Here is a 13,014-nt window from a genome sequence, read left to right as displayed (position 1 = left end):
GTGTAAAAAGACCTTTGCATAAACAAGAACAGGGCCCTAAGAACCCAACTGAACCCTCTCATCTCTCATTTGACAGTATCACCTCACCCATTATTAGAACTAATTACATTCATTACTGTGGATCTAGGCGCCGCAGTCCTGAACCAGGGCTCCATTACTGAAGAGATGAAGCAGCTGAGTGTCCCTACTCAACCTCTGCTGCAGAGCCTGCTCTAACAGATCAGTGTTTGGGTCTCTGGGTGCTATCACAAGGGGTATACTAATAAATAATGATAGCCCAGAACTGCTTCCTCAGTGACCACAAACAGGGATGATTTTTTCCTTCGGACCCCTGGTTTAAACATAAAATAAACCTGGACTTCACCAGTGCTATTGAGTCCACAGAGCAACTAGTATGCAAGAATAGGTTCAGACTTCATGTTCACAGTGTCCTCAACTTCCATCAACAAATATTTCCTTATTTTACCTCTAAATATGCAGGTAGGGAAGAAAGTATGCTCTCACCCATAAGTGTGTATCATAGTTCAAGTTTATGCTTGAGGAAAGGAGAAGCAGAGTGGCTCATAGGGTCACTGATAATGGTCTTAGAGCTCCTTTGGGCCAGCGTGAGTGACAGACTGTTAAATTAAAGTAATTTTCATATTAGTTCCTTCCCCACCTCCTGCCTCTCACCCACTGAAATCATTTAAGTCTAAGCTTTCTGTATCACTGGGGGGTATAAAGAAGGTGCGTAGGAGGAGAAATGAGAAAGACAGACAATTGAAACGTAACTGCTGGAGAATCTCAGCTTCTGTGCTAATGTATTCCATACACTATTTGCAAATGGAAAAGACTCTACACAATCAAGGTATCAAATACCTGGGGAGAGTTATCCTCTACTGTACCTCTCAGCTGTATGCTCTGAAGGAGACTGCACACAGTGCACTGCCCCTATCCCTGGCAGGACTGAAGACAGGGGTGGATGCAGTTAGCAAGCCATCCTGGCTGGGCATTCCCTGATCCCTGAGGTCAGTGACCAGGGGATCCACATTGCAACTGTACTCTTCAGTAGATCTTGCCTTCCAGGGCTAACTCAGAGTTCTATAAAACCATACACCACATCAGAATGAATTCCTTTGGAGGAAAATTAGAAAGGGAACAGGTCTTACTACAGGGTAAAATCCAGCTCTATTCTTTTAACCTGCAAAGATAACTTTAGGCAAAAGCCTGTAAACTACCTCAATTGTTAAGGAAATGTGGCAAACGAGAATTTATTCACCTGGAACAATATCATCTGGAGAAGCTCTGTATGGCTTGATGGTTTATTCAGTAAACTTCAGAGAAAGGCTTTAATAAGACCTCAAGTAAATTATCCATCTGTGTAAGCGCCTCGTATTCTGCTTTATCTTTCTTTGTGTTGCTAAAAAAGCACCAAACTAGTTCTAGGCTGAGGAGAGCACCAGATACGCTACAGCATCTTACATAGCAGCTCAGCAAGATCTTCTGTTTGGAAAGTGCTCATACACTGCTTTCCCCCAGCCCATACACTGTATTCGGAGCAGCAATTCCTCCACGCTGGAAGCACTGCCCTTCACAGACACTGTTACAGGAGAACTCATTCTGTAATGGAAATACTATCATTCCGCTTACCAATTTCCTCCACAAATCCTGACAAAGAATCAGAGAAAGAGCTACAATCCCCTCTGCAGACTTGGAAGTGCTTTTAAAAGAAAGATACCACTCCTGTTTATACAGCTATGCCTACAGAGTGGTGCCCCCATGCTTACAGAACGGCTTTAGCCCTTCTGGATGAGCAAAATGTGCCCATCACTTTGGCAGTCTAGAACATGCCCTGATCCATTTAGCCTATGCTATTGTACTTCACCTCAACAGACCAACTTCAGCAACTTGTACGAAACACTAAGTTCAGCCTCAGGAGCAGTACAACATTAGCTGAAATAGCAAAAACAAAAAAATCACTTGGAGGAAAAATCAGAGCAGCCTCAAGTCTTACGGCAGAAAGGTTACACCAGCAGAGATCCATCTGCTAGACTGCTCTGCAGGAGCTGCATTTTTGAACATTAAGCTAAACTGAAAGCCACAAACCCTTAGGTAAATTTATTAGGTGGGTTTTCCCTGGCACAGCTGGATCAGCTCCAGCCCAATCATGCAAGTTTACTGAGAAGACAAAAGTGTTAATTTTAATTATGTGAAGCAAAGGAACCATCTAGTCTGGCCAATTTCTGAATTTAGGCTTTTTGAAACTCACGTAACTCATTTTAGCACCAGTCCAAGCTGATAATACAATGGGCTGTGTAAAGTGGTAACTGCAGGATGGCTCCTGATAGTTTTTTAAGGCCGGTCTTTGTTGCAGAACTACTGATATGGACTTACCATGAAGGACCTGCCTGTTTAATCCACAACTTTTCAAACTACCTGCCAGCAGTTCAGTGAATTCAGCAGCCAAACATCCCAGGATGCTCATCAGCTGGACTTGCTGATTTGTTGCTATCCATTCTTTCAAGTGTTCCCTTATCTGCTTTACATCAACAGCTTGGGTGCCAAGATGCTCATTACTTCCTAATGGTCCATATTCCATTTCTATATTTTTCTTCTTAAAGACCAATTAAAAAAAAAGTTAAGTAGCTCAGCCATTTTAGCCTCACCATTGATTCCAGCTTGCTCCTAATTTATTAATGGGCTTACCTTCTCTCTCGTATTTCTTTCCCCCGATATACTTGGAAGAGCTCTCATTATTTATTGTGGCCCTTTGGGCCAACATTAACTCATTCTGTTTCCTACCTACCCTGAAAGCTGGAAAGGTTTCTCCATTTGCCTGCTGGCTTCTTCCCCATTGCTGGATGAGTTCAGCCATCTAAAGGTTTTCAAATGTGAAAACTGAGGAAGTTCTGTATCATTCCTATTCAAGTCACACCAACTCCAGCAAGCCTCTGAGATTAAAACCTGCATGTTGCAGTATCTCAAGAACACAGAAATGACACAGTATTTCAGGAGCAGAGCAGTTTAGCTAATCCAGATTCTGCTGCCATTACTTGAGAAACAAGTGCTTTGGAGAAAAGCCCAAGAAACCTGACAAAATTGGAATGAAAATAACTTCACTACAGAAAACTCCATCAGCTTCATCCAGAACAAAATACAGGGGTCCACCATTACAGGGTGCCTCGAGGGAGTCAGGCATGTAACTTCCCTGGTTTTGCTCTGTATGGGAGAATCCCAACCTGTAAGGACAGTTGCATTCGCTGCCAGGATGTAGTGGATTTTCTCTCTTTTCAAATGGGCACATTATTCACAAGACTAAAGCAGGGAAATCCACTCCTCCCTGGCCACAATCAAGTTTCACATCAATTAGGCAAATTGACATGAGGTTTAACATTTTCCCACTTATGTTTCCAGAAGTGCTCTGAAACCGCCTCAAATGGATATCCAAGCTAACCTTGCCCTGTAAAGCAACTTCAGGTAATGCTTTAGAAGGTAAAAGTGTTAACCAGAAAGGCAGAAGTATGATCAGTGGTAGATGAGCCAAACACAAAATGTTTGTAAGAATAAAAAGGGACATCTTCAAAAAAAAAAAAAACCATCACACAGGCACTGAACGAACTCACAAGTCAGCCATAAGGTGAGCCATTTACAAGCCTATTCTAGAGAAAAAATAATACTCCAAAGATTTCAGGTGCCTGTATTGTAGAGAAAATGGAAAAAGGATGCTTATGGAGGTGCAAATAAAAGGTATAGGTGTGCACAAGGGCCTGTTTGTACATCTGTGTGCAGCAGAATGTTTCTCCACTGGTGAATGTGTTTACACACACAGAGATCTTCTGCTTGCTCATTACTCCTCCTCCACCCCCTGGGTCTGCAGTAGTGACACAGAAAAGGCTCCCAAATACACATTGCCACTTCACCACAAGTCACTCTCGGCTATGCACAGACTCTGCTCTCATCGTGACTCAGATTTAGAGCAAGAAGACTAAAGAATAGTTCACAATTGTGCTTACTCCCAGTTTTATCTATCATTTTTCAAGTCTCGTCTGCAGAAGCAGGAGTGGAACCCAGTCAGCAGGAATGTTAATCCCAAGGGGACACCAATCCCTGGGGATAGCTAAAGCCCTGCTTTGTGTTTAAAGAACATGCAGTGACTGGTAAGGCAAATTGTGTGTCTGCATTTCCCATGAATATCCCTGACCATCTATTCCCAGCTCTCTTTTCTATTTAAAGTTGGCATGATGGATGCTCAGAGAGATCCTGGATGCTCATCCCTAACAGAGAGTACAAGTATCAATTCTCCTGAGATAATTCAATTTATCCATTATCATCATCCATAGCAGAGTAGCACCTAGATGCCGTATAACGCTGAATGGACACATACTAAGAGGTTGCTCCTATCCAGGAAAAAAAAAGTCTGAACAAACAAAAGGGAGGAAGGAAGGAATGAAAACCAAAGCACAGGGAGGGAAAGCTTCCCTCCCCTTGCCCAGTCACACCCAGCAAGTCAGTGGCAGAGCTACAAAGGCAGGATTCCTGATCCCCACTCCAAATCAACAAGTATAATGTGAACAGCTAAAGGCTTGAGTAGCAGTCTTTGGGTATGCACGCTCAAAACTTGTTACCAAAACAGGGCAGATCACCAGCTTCCCCTCCCTGATGCTTTTGTTCTTTATTGTATCAGCACTGGATGGCATAGAAGCTCCAAATATAGCAGCTCAAACCTCTTGCCTATTCCCTACTTGCCGGCAAAAAGCCTGTTTTGATATTTGCAGGAGTGAATTAATTTGGTATTCCCGATACCATCTCAGACACACCCCAATGACACTTACACCCACAGCCACAGAGGCTGATAACATCATCAGCTGACTTCTCAGCTCAGCAGCAGTCTTTTTTCCCCCGTTTCTAGGATTATGAAATACATATTTTGTGTGGCTGGCTAATGCCAAAGTTACAAAATCCATGTAATTAAGATTAATTTAAGAGCTGGATTGGATCGACATGTGGCATCCACCCAGTAATTAAAAGAAACACTTTGAATTTCAAGTGGCTGCCTTAATATTTCACCCTGTGCTGGCACCGTTCACCTCCATTGGCAAAGCAGGATGCCAGTGCCCAGGTGTGAGAGGCTGGGGGCCTTTGGGTAAGGAAGGCTGCTGCATCAGGAGTCAGATGCCCTCTTCTGGAAGGTGTGCACATACTATCCATACTGGACTACTCAATTCAGTGCTGGCATGAATAAATGTATGTATATCCCTGGCTAAATATGCACAAACATAAAATCTATGCACATATACACAGACTTACATACATATGACCCACACCTTTCCAATGTCAAACATGCTGTACATAGTTGGTTACCTGCAATGATGACATCTGACATATTCTATGAAAGTTTATGAGTTATTTCTGAAAGTCTGGGCTTTTGACTACACATACATATGTGCATCAGCTCTAGAGAAGGGTATGGATCATCCGTATGTGCTAGATTTTATGAGCCACGCACAGACAACACTGAGGTGGGTGTGTTCAAAGTTGTAAATAAAGTATTCCAACCCAGTGGAAAAAACAGTGACCAACCTTTTGTACAAGTTCATGTGGATGGCCTTGCATGTTCTCTGAGGGTCCTTCCTGCCCAGCTCATCTCTCCACAAAATCTGATCACTGTTATTAATTATTTGCACTGTTCTAGAACCTTAGGTCTTAATCAGTCTGACATTGCCTTTGTTGTATAAACAAGGAAGGGAATCTACTAACTGCCCTGAAGAGCTTACAGTCTATAGTAGTGTTTAAACCGCACTATATGCTGAAATGTAAAACTTCAGGTCCCAAGATTACCTTTCATTTGGAATGAGTCCATTTACCCTTTGGGAACAAAATGAAAAATAACACAAGATTTGGAATAACTTAGTTTTTCAATTTGCCTATGTTGATCACCTCATGCATACACGGGAATAGGAACAAAGATACATATATGCACCTTGGGACATACTGATGTGTATGCATATAAGCACATTAATTCAAAAAGGAAGTTAATTTTGATGAGATGATGTACATGCACATCAAGTGTGTCAAATGTACAAGAATGTGCGTACATACAAGGAGATTACACATATATGACCATATGAGCATGGCTATGAAGGTCCTTAAGCAAACTTGTCAGAGAGGACGCAGACTGTGTATAAACATCTGGAAAGATGCACAAGACCAAATGTTTTTTCACTTCAAAAAAGTTAAGAATCTTTTCCAAATCCAGATTTTCTCTTGGATTCTACAGCTGCTGAGTCTATTTGTTTTATGTATTTTTTATAATCTGAATTGCTCTCGTGCAAAGACATCATTTTAATGCATTTAGAACAAAACCTCTCCCTCTTCCGTTTATGACAGGGTCACATCTTTGGCGGAAAAAAGTCTACTCCCAGCACAGCACACTGCTCTCTTCAGCACCTCCTGTTGGGTGCAGTTAGACTGGTCTTTTCAAATACATCCCTCCCACCATTTAACCCGTGGCCTGTGGCTGAATCAGAGATCAATAAGTCCCTCATAACAGCTTCTGCTGGATGAGATGTAAACCAGCCCCTGTCTTTCTGCCTTATTCTCTCGGTATCATTCCATCAGCACTCAGTGCTGTCTGAGTACAAAGCTTTGATCAAACTAGTAGTTTCCCTTCCAGACATCATCATGATCCATATCCAACTATCCTTCAGCAGGGCAGGCTCCAACACCCCTTATTAGTGTATTTGCAGAATTGTAGCAAGTACAGGCTGGATGAGAACTTGTATATATTTAATATAATCTAAATAACTGAGCAAGTACTGGATTTAGTTTAGTTTACAGATTGGTTATTCCTAATTCTATTACACTTCCTTGTGTAATAGAATTAATGGTGTATTAATAGAAATGTATGCTACTATTTATAGTGTATTAATTACACTATTAATAGAAGTATAATAGAATACTACACTTCTATTACGCTCTCCTGACAGAGGTAATCCAGTCACATTTCTGACATTAAAGCAAGCCACAAATACAAGAATCAGATAGAAAGGCAAGTATAACCTTACCTGTCTGTGAAACACAGCCGTATCTGGAGTGCAGTACAGCAGATGTTCAACAGAGTATGGCACAACTGTGGTCCAGCATGCCTGCAATTTAAAGGAAGAATGTGGTTAACATGCTGTCCTGTACCAACTCTAAATCAGTTAGCAGGTTTAAATAAAAAGCAGCATATCTGTATTTTGGCAGCTTATGCATAAAAGCAGGGTAGGGGCAAAAGGACTTGTTTGAGGTTATCAGCAAGTGATCCAGCAGTAGTTAGAAGTAGAATGTAGAATTAAGGAGCAATGCAGCATTGTCTACTTTTCCAGCACCTCTGCTCAGTTATACTTAGAAGTACCATGAGATCTTTATCACCCAGAGATGACCATAAGGTCACCCAAATGAGCCTGCAGAAGCTGCTGTAACTAATAACCACCACAAGTTTCCATGGTGAGGATTAGAAGACAGCCACCTCTTCTGATAGTAGCAGATCTCCTCCCTTCCCATAGACAGGAAGCCTACCTGCACCTGAGGCCAAGGCCCTGCAGCAGGTTTGGAGGTGTCAGTGTACTCTACATGTGTTCTCATTCTTAGGGAAAATGTTCATGATTATTTCATTTTGTGGCAGTAATGGAAAATACATTTTAGTGCTTGTGTTCTGCATTTGCAATTCATGTTCCCATACATGATTACATTAAGTCTGTGTTCTGTCATTTTTGATGAATGTAGCTTGTTTTCTGTAAAAAACAGACTCTGGGATGGAAAGTGACAGAAGTGAAGCTGTAACAAAGGATGATCAATTTTTTATGGCCAGCACCAAATGCAGGGGAAGTCCCTGAATGTCTCTCTGAGGCTGGGGACCCTTCAGTCACCGGCTGAAGTATGACCCATTCCTGTCACCATACTGCTCCTGGCAGTCACAGGGCAACAGTGGCTAATACTGCTTTCTTCTTTTGCCAAAGTTGATAAACTAGCTTGTCATTAATAGGTCAGTGGCTGAGAGCAATTTGGCTTCTGCAAACAAACGTGCATAGGTAAAAAGCAAGCAGCACAGCAAGCAGCAGTGGGTTGCTTTGACTCACTTATTAGTACAGTAGCATCTATGATCCTCAGATACATTGTGCTGAATAACAGAGACCCTGGAGCAGGGACTGTCACTCCTGAAGTCAAAAAGCTAAGAAACAGAAGGAGGAGGAGGAAAAAAAAGGCATGAGGAACCAAAGTGATTTACTCAAAGATAACTCCTGGAGGCTCCATTGGAGATTATCAGATAGCTGCACTAAGGTGACAACCCAAAGGACTTACTCAACTTCCCAGTGATTTCAGATTGAAAAAACAGAGTCATGCAGGTCTGGCATTCTGCTGGAGGTTTCAGCTGCTCCTGTTCAGACTGAGGCCCTGAGTAAGAAAAATTAACCCCCTGTGTTTGTAGGGACAAAGGGTTCAGCTCCAAAACCTGGACTGTGTTGGCTTTGTTCAGATGCTCATGAGCCAAATCTCAATCTCTGAGACTCAACAGTAACAATATTGAAGTTGAGGAACTGACACTAGAGTTTTCCTGCTTCACACAAGCTGAGGATAAGGCCTCTTGACACACATAACTCGAGCAGATTCTGCTGTTCAGAATTCTTACTCAGGCTCCAGTGGAAGAAGTTGAGGGGCTGCTGGATCTGCTTCTACCCCCCCTCCCCCGGGACATGTGCTCACCATAAGCAGATGGTTTCAGAGATTAAGTTCTAAGGAGGCATTAGCAGGAATATCTGCACACAGCACCCGGCAGCTGCCTGTGCTCACACCTGTTCTGAGTTTCACAGCTTTCAAAGAATCAGTGTTCAAGGCTTTTTTGCCCTTTCCTTGTTTGGGAAATAGAAGCTTTCCGGGCAAATGCAGAGCTGGCTTCTATACACATGCAGGGGTTTCCTCCCCTTTGCAACCAGATTCCCTGGAGCTGCACCTTAGTCCAGATTTTTGGCTCTCATAGGCTCTGAAATAGAATCAAGCTATTTTCCTAATCCAGAAATCACAAAAACAAAGAAGGCTGCATCTTAAGTAGAAGTCAAAAGCCCTCAGTACACTCACAACTGTTCTTTACCTTTAAATACTAAAGAAAATTACTGGATCACAACTAGTAATTCTAGTGCAATCCTACTGACCCATCCACCACACTCACTGTGCTTCTTTGTCCATGTTTCTCCTGATCATCAAATTTAACTCCAACGGATCAACAAGGAAAGTGGCAGCAGGTAGCACCTGGGGGTTCTAACAGTGCTCTCAGTCTCCTGGGCTTGTGGTTAAAGAATCTAACGCCAGGTTATGCACTGCTGAGGATGGTGTCTTGTGACATACGATATCACTGAACGAAGCTGAAGGTGCTGAGCTTGGGTCACTTTTTACAGGTAGCTGGAAAGAGATCTTCCTTCATAAGAGGAATTCAGGCACAATGTAATCTGGCACCTGGAAATGCAGCCAGTTCATGTCAGCAACAACAAAACCATCAGCAAAGCAACCATGCCAGATCTGTGTCTCTGGTTTAGCCATACTGTCTAGTTGTTTGCCATCAAAATCAGGTATTTCACAGCCTACTAGAGGATCCAAGTTGCCACACAACAGACAGTAAAAGTTATGTACATACAATAATGACCATTTCATTCATTCATGTGTACTTGACTACGGGAAGCTAGGGGATGAATAGCCATTCTTGAGTATTCTTCATGTATAAATCGAATTCCTAGTGCACATAAGCACTTACGAATGCACCTAGTACTCCTCAGAGCTAGTGTTGATGTGCTTGGGTGCACGTGCTCACTACTATGTCAGTACACACAATCCTCCTCTGCACGTGCCATCTCCTGTTCTGGTAACCGAAGCAAGTCTGATAACATTCAAAAACCCAAACTGCAGATAGTGGCGAATCTCCATCACCATGTTTGGAATTAAAGATGTTTATCCAAGGTGATCCATAGCCCTTTTCTCAGGCCTAGTGTAATCCCCACCCTCTTCTATAGCAGACAGCAGGAATAGCCTTAGTCTTCACTCCCTCTCCTACCCACATGATCCAGTGAGATATGAACATGAAGGGGATGCTGCTGGTAGCCAAAAACATTCTAGGCAAAGGCACAAGGATCAAATAAGAAAAAAAAAGGGATAGAAGCAGTAAACAGAAATGAGAGAAAAAGAGACTGGGGCTAGTACAAGAAAGCAGAAAGCAAGCAAAAGGTCAGGGAGGAGGTGGAGAAATTTAGACTTCATAGAGCCAGAAAAAAGAAATGAATGTGGAGAGGACAAAGATGCCCCTCACTTGCCCATGGCATTGTGCCACTCACTATCCCCCTGGCCCAGGCACTCCTCACTGCTGTGCCAGCAGCGCTCATTGTTCATTAGCAACGTGCCATCTGCCTGCACCACGGCCAAGGCACCAACCTCGGCAGTCAGCAGGGATCTGCTGGTGGCACCTGTCGGGACACTCCTCGGATACCAGTGGCTTTGCACCGCACACACTTGTGCTCGACGCGCTCTGCCCCTCCGCACCCCCCGCAGGGGGCGCCACCTGCGGGCCGCGGGCGCCGCGCTCCGGCCCGCGGAGCCAAGGGAACAGCGGGGCACGGGTCCCGGGGTTAAACCCACCCGTCATCCGCTGCAGCGGGCCGGTGGTGCTGAAAACGGGCTGCCACCAAGCTGAGGTGCACATCCCCCAACACTGCCGGGACCCCAAACACTCGGACCCAGGGGCTTCCTAACACTTTCTATGCATCTGAAGAAGGAACCCACAGCAAAACTGGTGAAATGCATGGGATGAACTGCATTGGTCACTCACTCACTGCTCCCTTCACGAAAGGTTTTGTTTCTACTCTTTGACACTTTTCAGAAGCTCAGAAAGTTGTTTATAGAAAAAAAACAACCTCAGAACTCCAGAAGCACCCACATAATTACCACAAGAGTCTTCCTTTCCCAGAGAACTCTGCTATCCCTTCCTTCCCTCACTGTTAAACAGTACACAATATTTGGTATCAGGATTACAAATGTATTTTGAGACCAACACAAGGGAGCTCTAGAACCCTCAGAGGAGAGGTGAAAGTGGTTCCTCCCAGCAAGGGAAGGAATGCCTGTCTTCCCCTCCCAGAGAAATGAACGAACAGTCCCTCAAATCCCAATGGCCCAGCACACAGACAGGCTACATGGCATCTTGGTGAGACTTTTCTACTATTGATCACTTCTCTTTCATCCACTCACAGGGACTTTACAGCTTTGCTTGTGACCCTGAGGCAGCAGGAGCTGACGCTTTGCCAGATGAATGAGATAAAACCTAGTTCCAATGCAACACAGCAAACCTCTTTAGAAAACAGTTCTAATGAATTTAGATGAAATATAGAATATAAGCAAAACCCCAGTCAGATATCACGTGGCCTGAAGGAGCTCTGGATTAGGAATCGTAAAGGTTAGCGGTCCCAGCTCATCTCAGCAAACCTCTACCCACCCTCCACCATCAGGGTGCACACTACTCATCATGCCACGCTTCCATCCCTCTTGCCAATTGCAACTCCCAGCCCCGCGTGGCAGTTTATACGGTGTTGTGAGGCACTCTGGATGACACCGCCAGCGTCACCGAGTGACACAGCTACGTCCTCTCCATTAGACACCAGAGTGCCACTCCTCATCTATCGACCATTTCCTCCCATCTGACAGCAACACGTTCAACAGAAGTGGCGAGCCGCTGTCAGTACCAGCACCGTTACTACCGCACCAATGCCAGCAAGATCCACTAAGCTCAGAAGATGTTAGCGCCATTATTTTAGATTCTAATGCTAGATCCTTTTTATCTCCCTCTCCATCACAGCCTCTGAGGATGCTGGTGGGAGAGAGAAAATGGCCATATAGCTTGGGCAGAGGCTGTAGCATTAGAAACCTAAGAACCAGCTCCCAGCTCTGCCACTGGGGCTCTGCCATAACCATTTCACCCACCAGTGCCTCAGTTTCCCCATGTGTAAAATGAGGAGAATGATAATGACCTACCTCAGAGGGTGAGGTTTGCAGATGGGTTAGCGACCAGCACTACAGAAACACCCCCTACCAACAAACACCCCAGCCTGGCACTGGAGGAACCGAGGGCACCGCATCCTCCCCTCACTGATCCTGCTTAGGGAGAAAACTGCTTGGCAGAGCTCTCCTGCCTGCGACTGCGCACATGTCCAGCCAGCTCCATCCTCATCGAACCACCCTGCGTCTATTTGATAAAGACGAATATTGCTTTTTAAATAAATATAAAAACTCCGCTTCCTCCTTGGCGAGTTCATTTTGAGTCATTTTATCTCTTTCCTCCCCCTAGATTTTTCCCCAAATAATGTGATTAAGTGAGTCAGCGTTCTGCTTTCCCTGACAGCCTCTGGATTTAATTCAGTTTGAGGACTGTGACCTTTGACTCCTTTTTACTATACTAACCCAGCTAAGAGAACACTTAGTGATTTCTCCGCTTCCTACTGGGAGAGTATCTGGTGGGGGGCAAGGAGGGGGAGCAGAGGTGGAGGGGGGGAGGAAGAGAAACAAACTTTCACATAAAATTATGGTATATGGATAATTGAGAAGTTTAAAAACATGAATCTAATTGTGCTGTCCCTTGAGAAGCAGATATTGAGCCATCCTATAAAAGGCTTGGAGTATCCCAATGGTGATTTATTGCTAAATCCTAGTATTTTTCAATACATTATAGTTTTTAAATTGTGTTTAAATTGAGTGTAGAAGAGCAGAGGCCATTAGGAGATGCAGAAATGATGATTATATTTAAATATTCATGCACGCAGTACCTTATTATTGAATCTGAACACTAACAAAATCAATATTAAGTGCGGTTTGACATGAATTTATTTATGAATTTCGACTTTCTAAGTACTGTATTTTTTCACTCAAAAATTGTGAGTATAATGTAGTAATGATATCAAAACAGAGTGTCAGAGAGCATTAGCTGAGGAGGTTATAAACCTCCGTATTACAGGGCCCCATATC

General features: G+C 43.7%; 1 protein-coding gene across 1 annotated transcript in view; it reads right to left on the bottom strand.

The window, feature by feature from the left end:
* Window positions 1–13,014, bottom strand: part of CASZ1 (castor zinc finger 1) — a 280,840-nt gene that overhangs the window by 248,533 nt on the left and 19,293 nt on the right. Inside the window, exon 2 of the mRNA XM_057431546.1 lies at window positions 7,044–7,124. The gene's annotated coding sequence lies outside the window, so the exon portion shown is untranslated. The remainder of the gene's footprint in view (window positions 1–7,043; window positions 7,125–13,014) is intronic.

The sequence above is a fragment of the Pezoporus wallicus genome, unplaced genomic scaffold (genome assembly GCF_028554395.1).
Source record: "Pezoporus wallicus isolate ANWC-B61680 ecotype Strahan unplaced genomic scaffold, APGP_CSIRO_Pwel_v1 contig_8006, whole genome shotgun sequence".
NCBI lineage: Eukaryota > Metazoa > Chordata > Aves > Psittaciformes > Psittacidae > Pezoporus > Pezoporus wallicus.
Note: the sequence above shows the minus strand (reverse complement) of the source record. Positions and strands in the feature narration are given on the sequence as shown.